The sequence below is a fragment of the Lynx rufus genome, unplaced genomic scaffold (assembly GCF_022079265.1).
Source record: "Lynx rufus isolate CCGP_SWC_20201006 ecotype Redwood Valley unplaced genomic scaffold, mLynRuf1.p SCAF_3, whole genome shotgun sequence".
Classification (NCBI taxonomy): domain Eukaryota; kingdom Metazoa; phylum Chordata; class Mammalia; order Carnivora; family Felidae; genus Lynx; species Lynx rufus.
Window position 1 is genome coordinate 141,214,616 of NW_025814845.1, and position 16,517 is coordinate 141,231,132.

General features: G+C 36.1%; 1 protein-coding gene across 1 annotated transcript in view; it reads right to left on the reverse strand.

The window, feature by feature from the left end:
* SPOCK3 (SPARC (osteonectin), cwcv and kazal like domains proteoglycan 3) overlaps positions 1-16,517 on the reverse strand; it is a 490,206-nt gene that overhangs the window by 158,276 nt on the left and 315,413 nt on the right. The window lies entirely within an intron of this gene.

Here is a 16,517-nt window from a genome sequence, read left to right on the forward strand (position 1 = left end):
TTATTGTGGTGATAAAAATTTTGATACAAGTGAAAAAATAAATTGGAAATTTGGAATATCATGAACCACTTTTTTTTAGTATTTGCTTTAATCTACCTTCGACTGGCTAATATATTACATTCCACACCTTTAATATATTAGACAACCAATATCATGTCTAAGAGCTCTCATGAATAGAATTCCTCATAGGCAGCTATAGCTAACCCCTCTGCAAGTAAATGTCCTCCACTTGAGGTTCTCTGATTCCCACTCTGGTGCTTCACATGCAAAGACAACCAGAGAAAGAAAAAAAGACTTGATTTAGACTTGAATCCATTCATTCATTGGGATTTACCAATTACCCACACACATTATTACTGTAGCATAAATGACAAGCAGGGAGCTAAGCATAGCAAAAATCTGTGGCAACCCTATGCACTGAAGTGGACACTACACCATTGTTTTCTGTTTGTCACTATACTTTTCCTTCAGAAATAACACCTCACTTATTGTGAGTAAACTTCTTTTCTCATCAGAAAGCTTATTTGGGGAAACTGATTTTTACATACAAATGTTATAGCATACCTCCCTCAGCACAAGGTGAGAGTCCTATGACATGAGGTGGTTAAAGTCTTCCCATATGCTTATTCAGATCTGTCCCTTTACAGGGATAACACTAGAGATGTGAGCACAGATGCTATTTAAGCAAAATCAAAATGAGAAAAGGACCAACAGGATCCTAAGAATGTTAAAGTCCTTAATTTAAGCAATCTTTAAGGCTGAATGATATGCAAGCCAATTTCCCTTTAGTCCTTACACCTCATACTGTTTCTGTCAGAAGTCTAGAAGTTGGGTATGATAAAGACTAGTTGCATTTAAGCTGAGATGAGATGACATGGGGATAGCAAAGGAGCTTTAACCCAGGTTAATAAATTTACAATCCCTGTCACATAATCATGGGCCAGTTAAGATATTGCACAGTTGGCAACTAGACTATCTGACTAAGAGCTGCCGAGAAAAAATAAAACAATAGTACATTTAATCCTTATTTTACTGAACATATCCTCTTAGATGTAGTATACTCTTTGAACTAATATATCTCTAATTATTATTATGATATTTTTCTTCCAAAATTAAACAAAAATTCCCCAAGGAAATTTATCATTTGGCACAAACCTTACAATACGTTGTAGTGCAACCTGAGAACATGCCAAGGAGAAAACCACTTGCAACATAAACTATGGACTCAGAACTGAGGAAATACTGTTTTGGGGATGTTTTCTCCTTGAAGAGTATCAGAGTGTGTTCACAGGTGTACAGGGGGTTGTCTTAAAATCAACCTAATCCAATGTAGCCCTAGAAGGTCAGGATTGTTTACTCCCTCACTTCAGTTGAGATTGTGAATATATACATATAAAAAAATCTGTTTTTCGTATCACTAAATTATTTAATTGAGTTATAAGATCATATATTATCAAGCGTCTCTTATTTTGAGATCTGTGTGCACAATGTAGCATTCAGCTATGCATTTTCATCATTGTAAAGCCATCGTTGTAAACAGATATCCCAGAATTCAAAATCTGGTAATAATTTTAAAAATTTAAGTATCAACAATATAGTGTGTTTATTTTATAATTATTTCCTTCTCACAGGTTTTATTAAATTCTGTCATCAAACTAAGATTCTTATTTAAATTATTCCAGACAAATGTTGCTTTCAATATCAGCAGTAGTTTCATTGAAAATAAAACCTATTAAAAACCATGTTGTTTGATGACTGATATATACATAAAAGTAATGAAATCATTTGTAACTTACTATTGATTTCTATTTTCATTATTTATGTTAGTATATCATATGCACTTTGACAGACACCAACTCAGGCTCTTCCAGAAGGGTACGGAGTGGTTAAAAATAATTAAGAAATGGATGAAAATAGAAGAGCATGATACTAAGTACTCCCCCAAATTAGGAGGATATAAGAGAAGAAATTACATTAACAGATATAAATGGGAGTAATTTTTTTTAAAAAAGAATGTCAATAAGTAACAAGGGATGCATTTTAAAAGAACGCAGGAGGAGATGAAGGATTCAGAGCAGAAAATTAAATTTAGCTAACAAGAGAAAATATTCTGAAGACCTGAAAATTTTGATGACTTTAATAGCTACACAAACATAAAAATACTAAATTGCATACATTTTGCATGCAAGTTTGGGCATACATTTCAATGTCTATGGGGCTTACGCGCTTAAATTTTTATTTTAACCATTTCAATGACATGAAACTTGAGGATATTTTTTTGTTTATTATGCTTAAGAAATACCAAGAACCTATTTTAAATTATGTACTGTTCTTATAACTAAGATATAGGCTTAATGGTCTATAGCATCTAAACAGTTTTATGCACTGGTAGCAGTGATATACTTTGGCATGTGCTAAAAGGGAAAGATAGGGAAGAGCTGGTGCAATGAGTTTTGATACAAAGATACAAACACACAAAGCTTAGTTTTTCCACCATGTAATAATTCCTCTTGAGTAAACCTGAGGCAGTAACCTGAGAAGACACTACCTCCAGAGGGCCCTCTGTTGACTCACTACAGGAATACAGGTGCATCTAAGACCACCACAGCTCATCATACGCTTTTGGAGAGGAAGAATCCTGGCAAAGCCGACTATGGAAAAGACTATGTACCTGCTAACTGGGGTGGCCAAAACGTTATGAGGGATCAGTTTGTGTAGGAAAGGTGCATATAAAAAGGAAAACCGACAAGGATAAGGTGAGACAGAGATGGTAGAATGGTGGTAGCAAACTAGTTAACCTTTCAGAAGTTAATAATTTATTAAGTATTATAAATAAACAAGTATTCTTCTAGGATACACACAATACAAATACATCTATAACCAATTCCAAATGTGTCTATATATTTTTAACTGATACAAAAACTCAACATGCATTCATACTGATATCTCCAATTCCAATCCAACATCTCAAGATTCTGTCCAGCCTCCCCTTTTCCATGTTTGTAAGTACTCTCTCCAACAATAAAAAACATGGATTTACTTATACGATCCCTCTATTTTCTTAATTGCCCAACTGAACCCATCTAGCAACCTTGCTGGCTATCTCTTCAGCATAGAAATTCCAGGAATATTCCCCACTAACTACGCCATGTTCTTAGGCACAAGTAGCCACACCGCCATACTGTATTACAAGGCTCAACCATTCTCCATTCACCACTATGCAGTGGATTCACTGACTTACCCTGAGCCAAGGAGGGGAGGGAAGGAACCTAATTTTTTCTCTCTCTCCTTATAGCTCCATTAATTATTAGGAGAGGAGAGCTGAAACCTCACAATGTGCGAGTGACATTTGACAATGTCTCCCGGTAGAAATTGCGTTATATACCTTGAAACCATTTTTATTATATACCTACAAGATTAGATTTCTTCTATTAGATTTTCTAGGTGAATTAACATGTTAATCATTTTGTAGTAATCCTTTTCATCTGTTACGACTTTTATTGGGAAATCTAGTTTTTCCGACATTGTAGAGCTATCTTATTATTTTGTAGTATTGGAGAACACGTCCCTATAGATCTCTTGTGTTTCCCTACATCTTAGGAGCAGAAGCACTGATAGCCTTCTGTTTTGTATTATCTATTCAATTTTGTTTGTATAGTAATATCTATGCAAGACGGTGATAATTCTGCCTCCTATCTGGAAGAAAGGGCAGATTTGTTTGCTTCCCAGTAAAATAAAAATAATGTCTCACCACAAGGCAAAGTTTGAGCAGGCTTCTTTACAGCCCATTTTGAAATATCCAGATTTCCTTAGCTGTGACACAAACCCAGTGTGTGTTACTCTGCGTTGTGCCTGTGGGACTCATGGGAGAAGGAGAATTGACACAAATATAAACATTATGCTCCTTGTGTCATAAGTAATAAATTACTTTGTCTCTGACCCAGGAATCTTAGGTCTTCTGCTAGCATGTATAAACCCTGGCATCTATTTGCAAGTAGGGTAAACATCTCAGACCTTTCGTAGTTCTTTTGGTAATGAGGATGGGATGCTCACAGAGGTATAGTTTTCTGGAAATGAAAGGATACTAAGCTCCATGGACCAGATTAGAAGTTATGAGAAGATTGTTCAAGACCCAGTAATGAACTCTCAGAATGCTCTCACCTGAGTCATGAGCCAAAAGTAGAAAAAGGATCATCCAGTGTTCTATCTGTTATTGACAATTTTGAGCCTGAACAGCAAGAGCTAAGGTTGGCTGAATCTATTTAAATAGTGCTCTAGTTATTGTTTACTAGCCACCAGCCAGGAGGAAGAACGTGGTGCTATCTTGACAGTAGGATCAACGGTTCTCTATTTCCAAATGAGACAGAAGGCTGTGTGCAGTCATCCAAATGTACTGAAGAACGCTGGACTAGGGAAGAGATTCAAACGTGTATGGCTAAGTTGGATGCAAGCACCATCCATCATGCCTGATTCTGTTGGGGAAGGTGACCCTGGATTCAACTGTGGCATCTGGGCACATTTACAATATGGAAGGTAAGTCAACGTGACTTTTCTTGTGAGGATTTTTAGGACCAACTCAGTATATGTTGCGGTTGCTTCTACATCTGAACGTATAGCAGGTATTAACGTGCTATACGTTTATACTTTGCTGTCTGATAAGTATCAGCGTAAAGTCTCCCTTATCAAGATATAGCCAAGAGCCAAGAGTTTTCTAGGGGGGAAACCTCCTTGCCACTGTTGCCACTTTCCTATACAGATGATGCCCTACTGGTTGGAAAGTCAGAAGCTTCAGTCTCAATGACTCTGACTGTAATATTATTACACTTCCACCAGCAGGGATGGCTGAATAAACTCCTGAAAAAATTCACAAGTCTGCTTGCTAAGTGAAGTTTCTTAGGACTATTTGGGTGGATTCACAATGCTCAGTCTCACCAATAGTGAAGGAAAACTGTTATTCCTTTCGTCATCAGTGCCATAAAGCAGTCCCAGTACCTAACTGGACTTTTTGAGTCTTGAAACGTGTATGTTCCTCTCCTGGACATTTTGCTTGTTCCTTTATATCAATTAAACCAACAGGTGTATTTGGAAGCTGTCCAGCATGCTGTATCATACTCCCATCATACTCCCTATCTTTAGGGCTCCACAACCCTAATGGACTCTTTCAGCTACAAGTCTCTGTTGAAATTTTTTTCAGGCGATGCTATTGCTCTTCCAGTACTATCTACTGACTCTGGCCACGTCCTTTTGTCCTTTGAAACAAACATGCATCACATGTTTGAGTTTTTGGATTATTTGTAGTCTTACAGCTGTGAAACTTTTATCACAAAATTACTAAACAGGGTGACAGGTAAGGTATCTAATGCCCTTTACTATCCATAAGTTTCAGATATTGTAAGCACTCACATGGTCTCTTCAAAAATCTCCTCAAAGAGGTTTCTGACTGCCTCCTTCACTTTAGTAAAGCAGTTTGGTCACTGAATTTTGCTGTCTCCCAGAAAGGGAATTTAAGCCTCTCGGGTGGGTCCTTAGTAACTAACAAGATGAAAAGACGCTCTAGGTACCTATTTCCTATTTTCAATATTCAGGCTTTTTCTTTCCTAATCCTAATGGCAAAGTCAGGCTGGCTTGGTTGCCGTATCCTGCAGGTGACAGCCTGTTCAAAGGGAATCATGGGAATTCAGGCTCATTTCTGATTCAGCCACTTGGATTGTCTTGTTGGATTAACATGGTCCTGGATCACACTGCTCACTTAAGTCCCCTGACAGTAGTCCATGAAGCTAAAAGTTGCAAACAAAAATGCTTCTCTCTAACTTCTATTCCCCTTGTCCCTCCTCAGCTGGACTCTTGTAGATGAAATGTTCATGTGTAGTGTTTAGGAGCTGATAGGAAGAAAGGGGAAATTTTAATTTTTATATTGGGGCACACTAATTTTGTCTTTATAGAGTGAGAGCAACAATCTCAGTGCCTAGGGAGGGGACCCTTAGACTCTGGGAGAAATGGCAGAGGGTGAGACTTTAATGGTCTTTTGTCTTTCAGACCCACCCTTATTTCTTTCCTCCTCAAGGAAAGTGCCCTCGTAGGGCTTTCCCAAAGTGTCACAAGTGCCTTAAATTTAACTGCTGGATTTTCCTTTCCCTCGATATGTTTTTCTCTATTCTGCTTAATCTAACTGAGAAGTCTATCAGAAAGAGAAAGGGATGGCACCAGATCCTGAACCTCTCATGCAAGGCACCTGCAATACCGCCAGAAGTCTTTCCCATCTCCATTCTCCACCATTCAGTGAGATGGCTGAATGCCATTCAGTTGGTTGCTTCAGAAATTGGACAGATTGAAGAGACTGCTTTCAAGCATCACTCCAAAAATAAGGAGTAGAATCAATTATGCTAATTCAACTGGAAAATCAAAGATCTTCTAGTGGGCTGGAAGGTCACCTCTGATGCACTGTCAATCTGTGTCCACAGAAAAATGTAGTTGTGACTTGCAGGTCACACCCGTTTTTAACATTATTTTGTTTCTACAACACTATGTGTACTGTTGGAACTATTATCTTGTATGGAAAACAGGCATTCATTTGCCTCCATATAGAAAACGTGGTGATTTGCACCTCAGCGGTGGTCTAAGAGAACTTCACCTGCTTTAGGAAGCACCACCAGTGGATCATGTGGCTCTCAGAAAACTGAGATCTCTCCTAAATGAATCACACTTGGCTATTCAGTTCCAGGTGGCATACCAGACTCATTGTTTTATGAGCACCTTGACAGAATTTCTCTCTACAACATGAGGTACCCAATTAGAAAAGTTGATACAAATTTGTCACTGATCTTAGGTGAAGTGATCAATGATACCACATTGTTCCTAGCAGGCATTTGTTCAGGTGATTGGGTCATGACCCCGGAGTGGGAAAGGGAGACACTGTTGAGGTCAACATTGGGTTTTTTCCCCTTTTTTAAGAATGTTTATTCATTTTGAGAGACACAGAGACAGAGTGTGAAGAGAAAGAAGAAGACACAGAATCTGAGGCAAGCTCCAGGCTCTGAGATGACAGTAGGGAGCCCGACGTGGGGCTTGAACCCATGTACCATGAGATTATGACCTGAGCCGAAGTTGAATGCTTAACTGACTGAGCCACCCAGGCACTCTGAGTTGAGGTCACCATTGTATGCAGGTTGCTCTCATTCTTCTGCTTGGAGCTTCCTTGCAATTAGCCTTAATTAAATGCTGCGTGAGACAAACTAGTTGGAAAGGTTGATGGAGTGGTGTACTTACAGAAAAATTCTCTGGAAGTCAAAAGATGTGGAAATGAAAGATGGGATATTGTTTGGAGGTAGGGCGCCATGGGTTACTCGTGTTTCTGTGCATCTTGCAATCAGAGGCATTGGGTGTTTGTGCTGTACAATCTTTTCAAAGATTTTTGTGTAGCAAATTTGGACGATATTTTCTCCTGAAGTACTTATTTTGAATTTTCTTTAATTTTCTTTCAATATTTAAATTGTATATTTCCACTATTTTCTGAATCTCATTAATCCTGTTGAGATAATTTATGTTGGTCTAATGACATAATATTTAATTTTTTGTTTCACTAGATTTTATTTTGAGACTCTGTTATTTTACTACAAGTCTATGCTTAAATTTCTTATTTATTTTAGTTGGTACACATTATACTTCCTGTATTGTGGATTCATGCCTTTCAACATTTTGGGAAATTTTTCCATTTCTCTTATTATTTTTTCACCTTATTATTCTTGGCTTCTCCTTCCATATTTCAGAATATTTGTTTATACCTTTTCATTCTACTTTATATCCTTTATTTACCTTTTTGGATCATTTTTATGAAGCATTTTCTGAAATATGTGTGCTGTTTTTCTGAAAGGCACAGTTTGCTTTTGTTTAATTGGCTTCCTTCATGTGCAACAGTGTATTCAGTCCATTGCCAGTTCACATAACAAGACTAATTTCCTTGGTAGACAGAATTTAGGGTGGAGGGAAATTAAAGAGCATTTCAAAACATAGTGATTATACAGAGATGGTGAGAAAATACATATCTTGCTTATACAGTCACTGAAATGGGTAAGACAGCCACATACTACTGGATCAAAATCTTTTAGATTTAGATTTTATTAATGATCAGTATTTCACAGGCAAATGTGTGGAACATAGTTTTGCCAATTTTTCAACTTCCTAAGGAGTTACAAATAAATAAATTTTAAAAATTAAAAAAAAACACACACCCTATAATACAACTTGAGTTTTGTGAAAGGCTAACACATGGTCACTAACACAAAAGTAAAAAGGTTAAAATCTCAAAAATACATCAATATATAAATTTAGAAATTGGTCATAACTTTGTCCTAAACTCACTGAATGGTAGCTACCAATATATATAACTCAAGAGTCTTGAACGAGCCAAGAAAGTAAGCCTATGTCTTGTTAAGGTTAAAGAAAGAAAGAGAGTTCTATATAACATAATCCATAATGCAATCTCTTGGAGAAGATGGGGCAGGTATTTAGAGTATGGATACACACGAGAGCTTTAACCCTCAAAAATACAGTGTGCTCACTTAGCTTCAAAAAGCCACCTTCCAAAGCTAATTATGGTACTAAGGTGTTTTAAATTAGAAAATAAAGATGCAGTTAAGTTTCTTCATATAATACAAGTTGAAGAAAAATGATTTAGTCAGTGAAACAATTTAGAAGCAAGGCCAAAATATCCATTGTCACAGCAATAACATATTGTTCATTATTTATAATTGAACAGATGGAAGAATTGTCCAAATATTTAACAATGGAAGCAATTAGTCTGATGTAACAATCCTTTTATAGACATGGCACATAGTTTTCAAGTTTAAACTTAATTTTCTTAATTTTCCTTTTTCTTTTTGGAAAACAAAAATTGTTCATCACTCTAAATTATTTCCCTTAACTTTATGTGTGCATTTAAATACACTAAAACTTATTAACATATTATAAAACACTAAAAAATCAACAAGTAGAATATACAATATAGGATATTATGAGAAGAAATAAATCAAGAATTGAAGAGCAAAGTAGTTAGAATTTATTTTTGCTCAATATTTTCCTGGAAAATATTTAAGCAGTATGAAAATTCAGTGATTATTTTTACTTGTTCAAGTTCAACTGATTAAAAAATTATACTTTGCCTTTACTTGGTAATGATATTTAACCCAAACATGCAATATTTACAGAAAAGATATATATTAATTAGTTTCTCCTAAATAATTTTTGGCTGACAAGAAAACATTACATTGGAAATTCACCCTCAATTGATGTCCAGGGCAATAACTGGTATCTATACCATGCTAAACACTTAACACTAATAAATGACTCCAAACTTTCTCATTTCTGTCAACGGAGTTTTATGCTTACCACCTCACTTTTTTTGTTCCTACAATCTGTTCAAATAAATTAATGTCATAATTATATAAGTTAATTAAATATGATTTAATATATTTAAATATCAGTGCAGAAATGAGGGTTGGCTTTCTAGGAAACCCAAGTTGAGTGTCTCAGATTCAATGAAGGTGAATATTTTTTAGAAAGTTCATATCGAAATAAATAGGTATGAAATAATTCCAAAGGCTGGGAATTGAGTCTTATAAAAATTAAATAATATTCTATCTATTAATCTGTCTTTTAGATTCTTGCTCCATTTTCTGTTTATTTATTAATTTTGAGAGAGAGAGAGAGAGACAGCATGAGTGGGGGAGAGGCAGAGAGAGTGGAGAGAGAGAGAATCCCAAACGGGCTCCGTGCTGTCAGAGCAGAGCCCAATGTGGGCCTGGAACCCAGGAAGCCGTGAGATCATGACCTGAGACAAAACCAGAGTTGGATGCTTAACTGACTGAGCCACCCAGGTGCCCAAAGATTCTTGTTCTATTTTTTGTAATTTTTTAAAAATGTTTATTTGTTTTTTGAGAGAAAGAAAGTGCATGAGCAAGGGAGGAGCAGAGAACAGGAGTCACAGATCTGAAGCAGGCTCCAGGCTCTGAGCTGTCAGCACAGAGCCTGACACTGGGCTCAAACTCCCGAACTGTGAGATCATGACCTGATCCGAAGTCAGACGCTTAACCTAATGAGCCACCCAGGTGCCCAAATTCTTGCTCTTTTTTAAGTAAAAATTTAAGAATTCACTTTTTTCCCAACAACTGAATATAAAAGTTTGCATTTTGTTCCTCAATATATGCTGAGGGGGTAGGAAAAAGGACTGTTGGAAACCGAATCAATGGACAAGGGACAAGAAAGGTTTTCTGACATTTAGAGCTCCCCACAAATATAGACATTTATCTCACAGAACACATCTTATTAGGCACCTGTGCATTGTGTAGAAGCCTGTACTATGTCCTATTGAGTTCCTTTCAAACCTGAAATTTTATGATAAAGTTTAGTCGTACTATTTCCTTCAATGTTCAGTGATTTCATAAGAGCTTATCCCAGTCAATGATTCTGTTAATATGACGCAGTTGTAATCGTGATCGAGCTGACATACCTAAGCCAAAAGTAAAACCTAGCTTATGTTGAAAAGCAGTTCAAATAGAAACAGTGCACATGTATTTCTGAATTTTGATCTTCCAGCATAAAATTAGCTCAAAGTATTCAGAGGAAGGTACACAGGACAATTACATTCTAAATACTAACAGATATAACACATCCAAATGGTGAAGTGTCAAGAAATATTTATCTTTCAAAATGTACATAAAGCTACTAGAATTAGTAACTGTTACAAAGATGAAGTAATAGAATACTTCAAATATGGAAAAAATAAGGAAAAAGAAGACGTAATAGTAGAATGTTGAAACAAAATGGGATTTTCTCAAACTGCAGTAAAAAAGCAAATGGTTCCCCCACTAATGCTATTGTTGTTCTAATTTATTAAAAAATAAGAATTCAAAAACAGTAATTTGAAAGGATGCAAGCAATGGTTCTCAACTATGCCTACACTTAAAAATCCCCTGAGGAGCTTTTCAAATTCAGATTCACAGGATCCCATCCCAAACCAATTTAAATAGCATGTCTGTAGCAAGAGTTGGGAGCTCCAGTATATAATGGTTAAGTATTCTACTTGTCTTACCTCAAAACACACACGTACACACACACCCAATTTCTTATAAATATCTAAGGAATTCACCATTACTAAGTTCCATTGCAAAGCACTGTATGACTAAATATGAAAAAAAAGAAGAGTTCAAAATCATTCAGTGTGTTGTCCCCAGGGCGTGCTAAGTTCTAAAACATTGATATTATTTATTGACTTCTACTTAGCAAATGTAGTATCCAATGTATACAAATCAGTTACAAATATATCCACGGTCTAATATAGATGCTTTATGGGAGAACAATTCCTAGTTCTTACTGAAATGATACAATCAAAATAGACTTTGCCTGAAAAAAAGAAACAAAGACTTTATCTTTTGTGTCAATTCAGGAATGGTTACCTCTCAAATAACCTTGAACAGACTTATATTTTGATTTTTCTGGCATTGCTGAATTTAAAAGAATTCAGAAAACATTTGTTCTTTTAAAATGAAAGTTTAACTAAGCATATATAAAAAATGTCAATTACTCATCTTAACAGAAAAAAATCAGGTACTACAAAAATGCTTCTTATAAAAATCACAAAAGTCCCAATATTATTTCAAGCAAATCAATTTTTTTCATAATTGTTCATCTGTTCCTTTGTATTTTTGTGTATACATTTTCAAAATACTCTGCTGAGGATTTCTAGACAAGCTGACAAGTTCAGAACTTGAATTCTAATAAAATAATTATTCCAAATTGGTCACACTGTGTAATGAGATACACTTTCTAAAATTCTATCCTAGTTTGACTGAAGTTTTCCTTTGGACACCTTGTGATAACCTCTTTCCCACCCCATCCCCCAACTTGCACCTATTATACTTTGTAATGCCCTCACCTCCAATTAAGTTGTACAGTGGAAACATGATTTATAATTTCCTGTCCATAAATTGAGCTGAAGTTAATGAGGAAGCAGTGTGGGTCCAAAATAGAATCTGAAGGAATATTATTTGTAGTCGTAAAACAAACAGCCATATGCAAGGGAACCAAAATATAGAAAGATCATAAGAAGACCAGCAAAGCAGCACTGGGCTTTCACCCTCAGGGTCCCACATCCTGAGCTGATAGTACCTGGCTTCTTGTCAGTATTATTATTTTTTTTTAATTTAAATCCAATCTAGTTAACATACAGTGTAGTAATGGTTTCAGGAGTAGAATTTAGCAATTCATCACTTACATATAACACCCATTGCTGGTCCCAACAAATGCCCTCCTTAATGCCCATCATCCATTTAGCCCATCCCCCCATCCAACACCCCTCCAGCAACCCTCAGTTTTTTTCTGCATTTAAGAGTGTCTTATAGTTTGCCTCCCTCTCTGTATTTATCTTGTTTTTCCTTCCCTTCCCCTATGTTCATGTTTTGTTTTTAAAGTTTCATATATGAGTGAAATCATATGACATTTATCTTTGTCTGACTTACTTCACTTAGCATAATACCCTCTAGTTCATCTATGTGTTGCAAATTGCAAAATTTCATTCTTTTTGATCAGTGAGTAATATCCCATTACACACACACACACACACACACACACACACACACACACACACCACATCTTCTTTATCCATTCATCCATTGATGGACATTTGGGCTCTTTCCATAATTTGGCTATTGTGAATAGTGCTGCTATAAACATTGGGGTGCATGTGCCCCTTCAAATCAGTGCCTTTGTATCCTTTGGATAACTACCTTCTTATGCAATTGCTGGGTCAAAGGGGAGCTGTATTTTTAATTTTTTGAGGAACCTCCATACTGTTCTCCAGAGTGGCTGCACCAGTGTGCATTCCCATCAGCAGTGCAAAACTTTATGAAAGAAATTGAAGAAGACACAAAAAAATGGAAAAACATTCAATGTTCATGGATTAGAAGAACAAATATTATTAAAATGTCAATACTACCCAAAGCAATTTACATATCCAATGCAATCCTTATCAAAATAACACCAGTATTATTCACAAAGCAATAGCAAGCAATTCCAAAATTTATACAGAACTAGAAAAGACCCTGAATAGCTAAAGCAATGTTAAAGAGAAACCAAAGCTGGAGGCATCACAATTATGGACTTTAAGCTGTATTCCAAAGCTGTAATCATCAAAACAGTGTAGTACTGGCAGAAAAACAGATATATAGATTAATGGAACAGAACAGAAAACCCAGAAGTGGACAAAATGTATGACTAACTAATCTTTGACAAAGCAGGAAAGAATATATAATGGAAAAAAGACAGTTTCTTCAGCAAATGGTGTTGGGAAATCTGTACATGCAGAAGAATGAACCTGGACCACAATCTTACACTCTACACAAAAATAAATTCAAAATGGATGAAAGATCTAAATGTAAGACAGAAAGCCATCAAAATCCTAGAGGAGAAAACAGGTAACAATCTCTTTGACCTCAGCCACGTGTTCTTACTAGACATGTTTCCAGTGGCAAGGGAAGCAAAAGCAAAAATGAACTATTGGGACCTCATCAAGATAAAAACAAAACAAAAAACAAACAAACAAAAAAAACAACTTCTGCACAGTTAAGGAAATAATCAACAAAACTAATAGCCAACTGATGGAATGGAAGAAGATATTTGCAAATGACATATCAGATAAAAGGTTCAAAATCTGCAAGGAATTTATCAAACTCAACACCCCAAAAACCAGTGAAGAAATGGGCAAAAGACATGAACAGTCACTTTTCCGAAGAAGACATCCAGATGGTTAACAGACACATGAAAAAATCACTCATCAGCAGGGAAACACAAAGCAAAACCACAATGAGATACCACCTCACACCTGGAAGAATGACTAAAATTAACAACTCAGGGGCTCCAGGGTGGCTCAGTTGGTTAAGCATCTATCTTCAGCTCGGGTCATGATCGTGTGGTCCATGAGTTCTAGAGCTATGTTGGGCTGTGTGCTGATGGCTCAGAGCCTGGAGCCTGCTTCAGATTTTGTATCTCCCTCTCTCTCTCTGTGCTCTTCCCCACTCATTCTATGCCTTTGCTTCTCTCAAAAATAAATAAACAGTAAAATAAAAAACTCAGGTAACAATAGAATATTGGTGAGGATGCAGAGAAATGACCAGTGTTTAACATATCAGAAATACTTAGCTGATGGATTAGAAACCTCAAGCAAGGAGCTTCATGGTCCATACTAAACCCAGAATTTGGAGAACATAATTAATGTGAGTTCCAATGCCTATGAACTACCCCAAAGCTGTTTAAAGCTCCCCTGTCAGAATTTGCTTAGTGTATTGACAAAATTGAGTGATCCAAGAGCCAAAATAAATATCCTTTGACCCCTGCACCAATCTTCTGTTTTCATCTCCTGATAAGTAGATGCTGAGAAATAATAAAATTAATTTTTGAAGAAGGCATTAGCCTCTGTGGTCTTTGTTCCTGATCCAGTACCTAAACAGCTTTGGGCTTTGTCTTACAGAAAAGTAAAATTAAAAGATGAAGGCCTTATTTTGAATTTCAAATCCAATAAACTTCCAAAAATTATTATTAAGGATTATTTAATGTTAGGTATTACTGGGATAAGATCTTCATTTAGTTTGCATTGTTTTATACAGCCAAGCCTCATTGCTGTAAGATTAGTATTGGTGGTCCATAGGCAAAAAATCACCAAGTTAAATTAGAATCAACAGAAATGAGGATGGTGATTGGGGTTTATTAAAAGCTCATATTCATTTGAACCACATTCTTTTCACTTCATCTTGTATCAACAAGGCATGTATTTAGAATGATATATATGCAAATAAATATTAAAATAATGATGCAATAGTTTAGAATTCAATGGATCACTCAGAATGGTTACAATTCAATGGATTACAATGGTTTCATTAACAATATTCATAAAGTCACTGAAAATGATTTGTAAGTTGAGGCTTCACAGGGTGCTCAGTACAAAGAACAATGGAGAAACCTCATGGCATTGGAAGTATATGTGACTTAACCTACTTATGATAGGTATATTTAATCCTGAGTGGGGATATAATTGTGTTTATCCAAAACCATCAAGCAAGTCCTCCCTTACGGTCTCCAAAGGAAGACATCATTCATGATTGTAACTTTGTGTTTTGTAAAACTAAATTATAGAACTTATCATCTACTAGGAGCATCCCTAAGACAGTCCCAAACAACTAGGTGGTGGATTAATGTTAGCACGCTCTAGGGACACCCTGGACACAAACATACTAGTTCCTCCAGCACATATATTTCTAATGTTGAGAGAGACGTAAGTTTATCCTAGCTAGATGCCAGTAGAAACTCCAATCTCTTCTTTGATTCAACTTGTTCAACCATCAATGTTCATCAAGTACAATTAAGATTAAACTTTGTTTGCCATGTAGCTCTACCCACCAATCTGAATATTATAATCTTCAGCCTTCATTGTCATTGAATAAATCAGTATAATGATTTACATCGTCAAGTAGGATTACATAATATGAGATAGATTCATTCTCCCTTGTGCTGAAAGCATGAATTTTCTTAACTTGCAAAGCTGAGATTCTGGACCACGCTAAATTCACCAACATCAAGGTCATATTGAGATAACCAGTACCATTCTCTGTTCTCTCCTAGCATTATATACCTATAAAACTTCAGCAAATAAGCACATGGCACCTTCACCAAGATACACAGTAGTAAGCACCAAATAAGTACTATGTATGTATTTACTGACTGAATGAATACGTCTTAACACTGCAGTGCTATTATTAAGGTTAGGATTATAAACGCAAGTTTAAGTTGTGAAGACACATATATTATGATAAGGGATGGTTCATAAAGAGGTATCTACAAAACAAAATGTTCAGGTAGCCAACAATTTTTGGAACTCCCTTAACAGTAAGCAAACTCAGATATGAATTGAGGTAAAGTTATTTTACACTTTTCATGTATCTTATTTAATGTGAATATTCAAAGGGAGATTTTTTTTTTTCAACGTTTATTTATTTTTGGGACAGAGAGAGACAGAGCATGAACGGGGGAGGGGCAGAGAGAGAGGGAGACACAGAATCGGAAACAGGCTCCAGGCTCTGAGCCATCAGCCCAGAGCCCGACGCGGGGCTCGAACTCCCGGACCGCGAGATCGTGACCTGGCTGAAGTCGGACGCTTAACCGACTGCGCCACCCAGGCGCCCCTTTAATGTGAATATTCATATAGTTTCTTAATGAGATATTAATGTGTTTAATTATAGGGCAAGTTTACATGGGGGGCACAATACAACATGCGACATTATCTTTTTAAAATATTTTTTAAAAAATCTAAATTCATAAATTTACCTGGTCCCAAAGTTTCATGTAAGAGCTTGTGAGCCTACATTCTCTTCTGTCACATAATCAAAGAACACTTATCAGTATCTTATTAGGTAAAGTTTTTAAAAGCTCCTATATATTTAAATAATACAGGACACCAAATCAAGAGGCAGAAT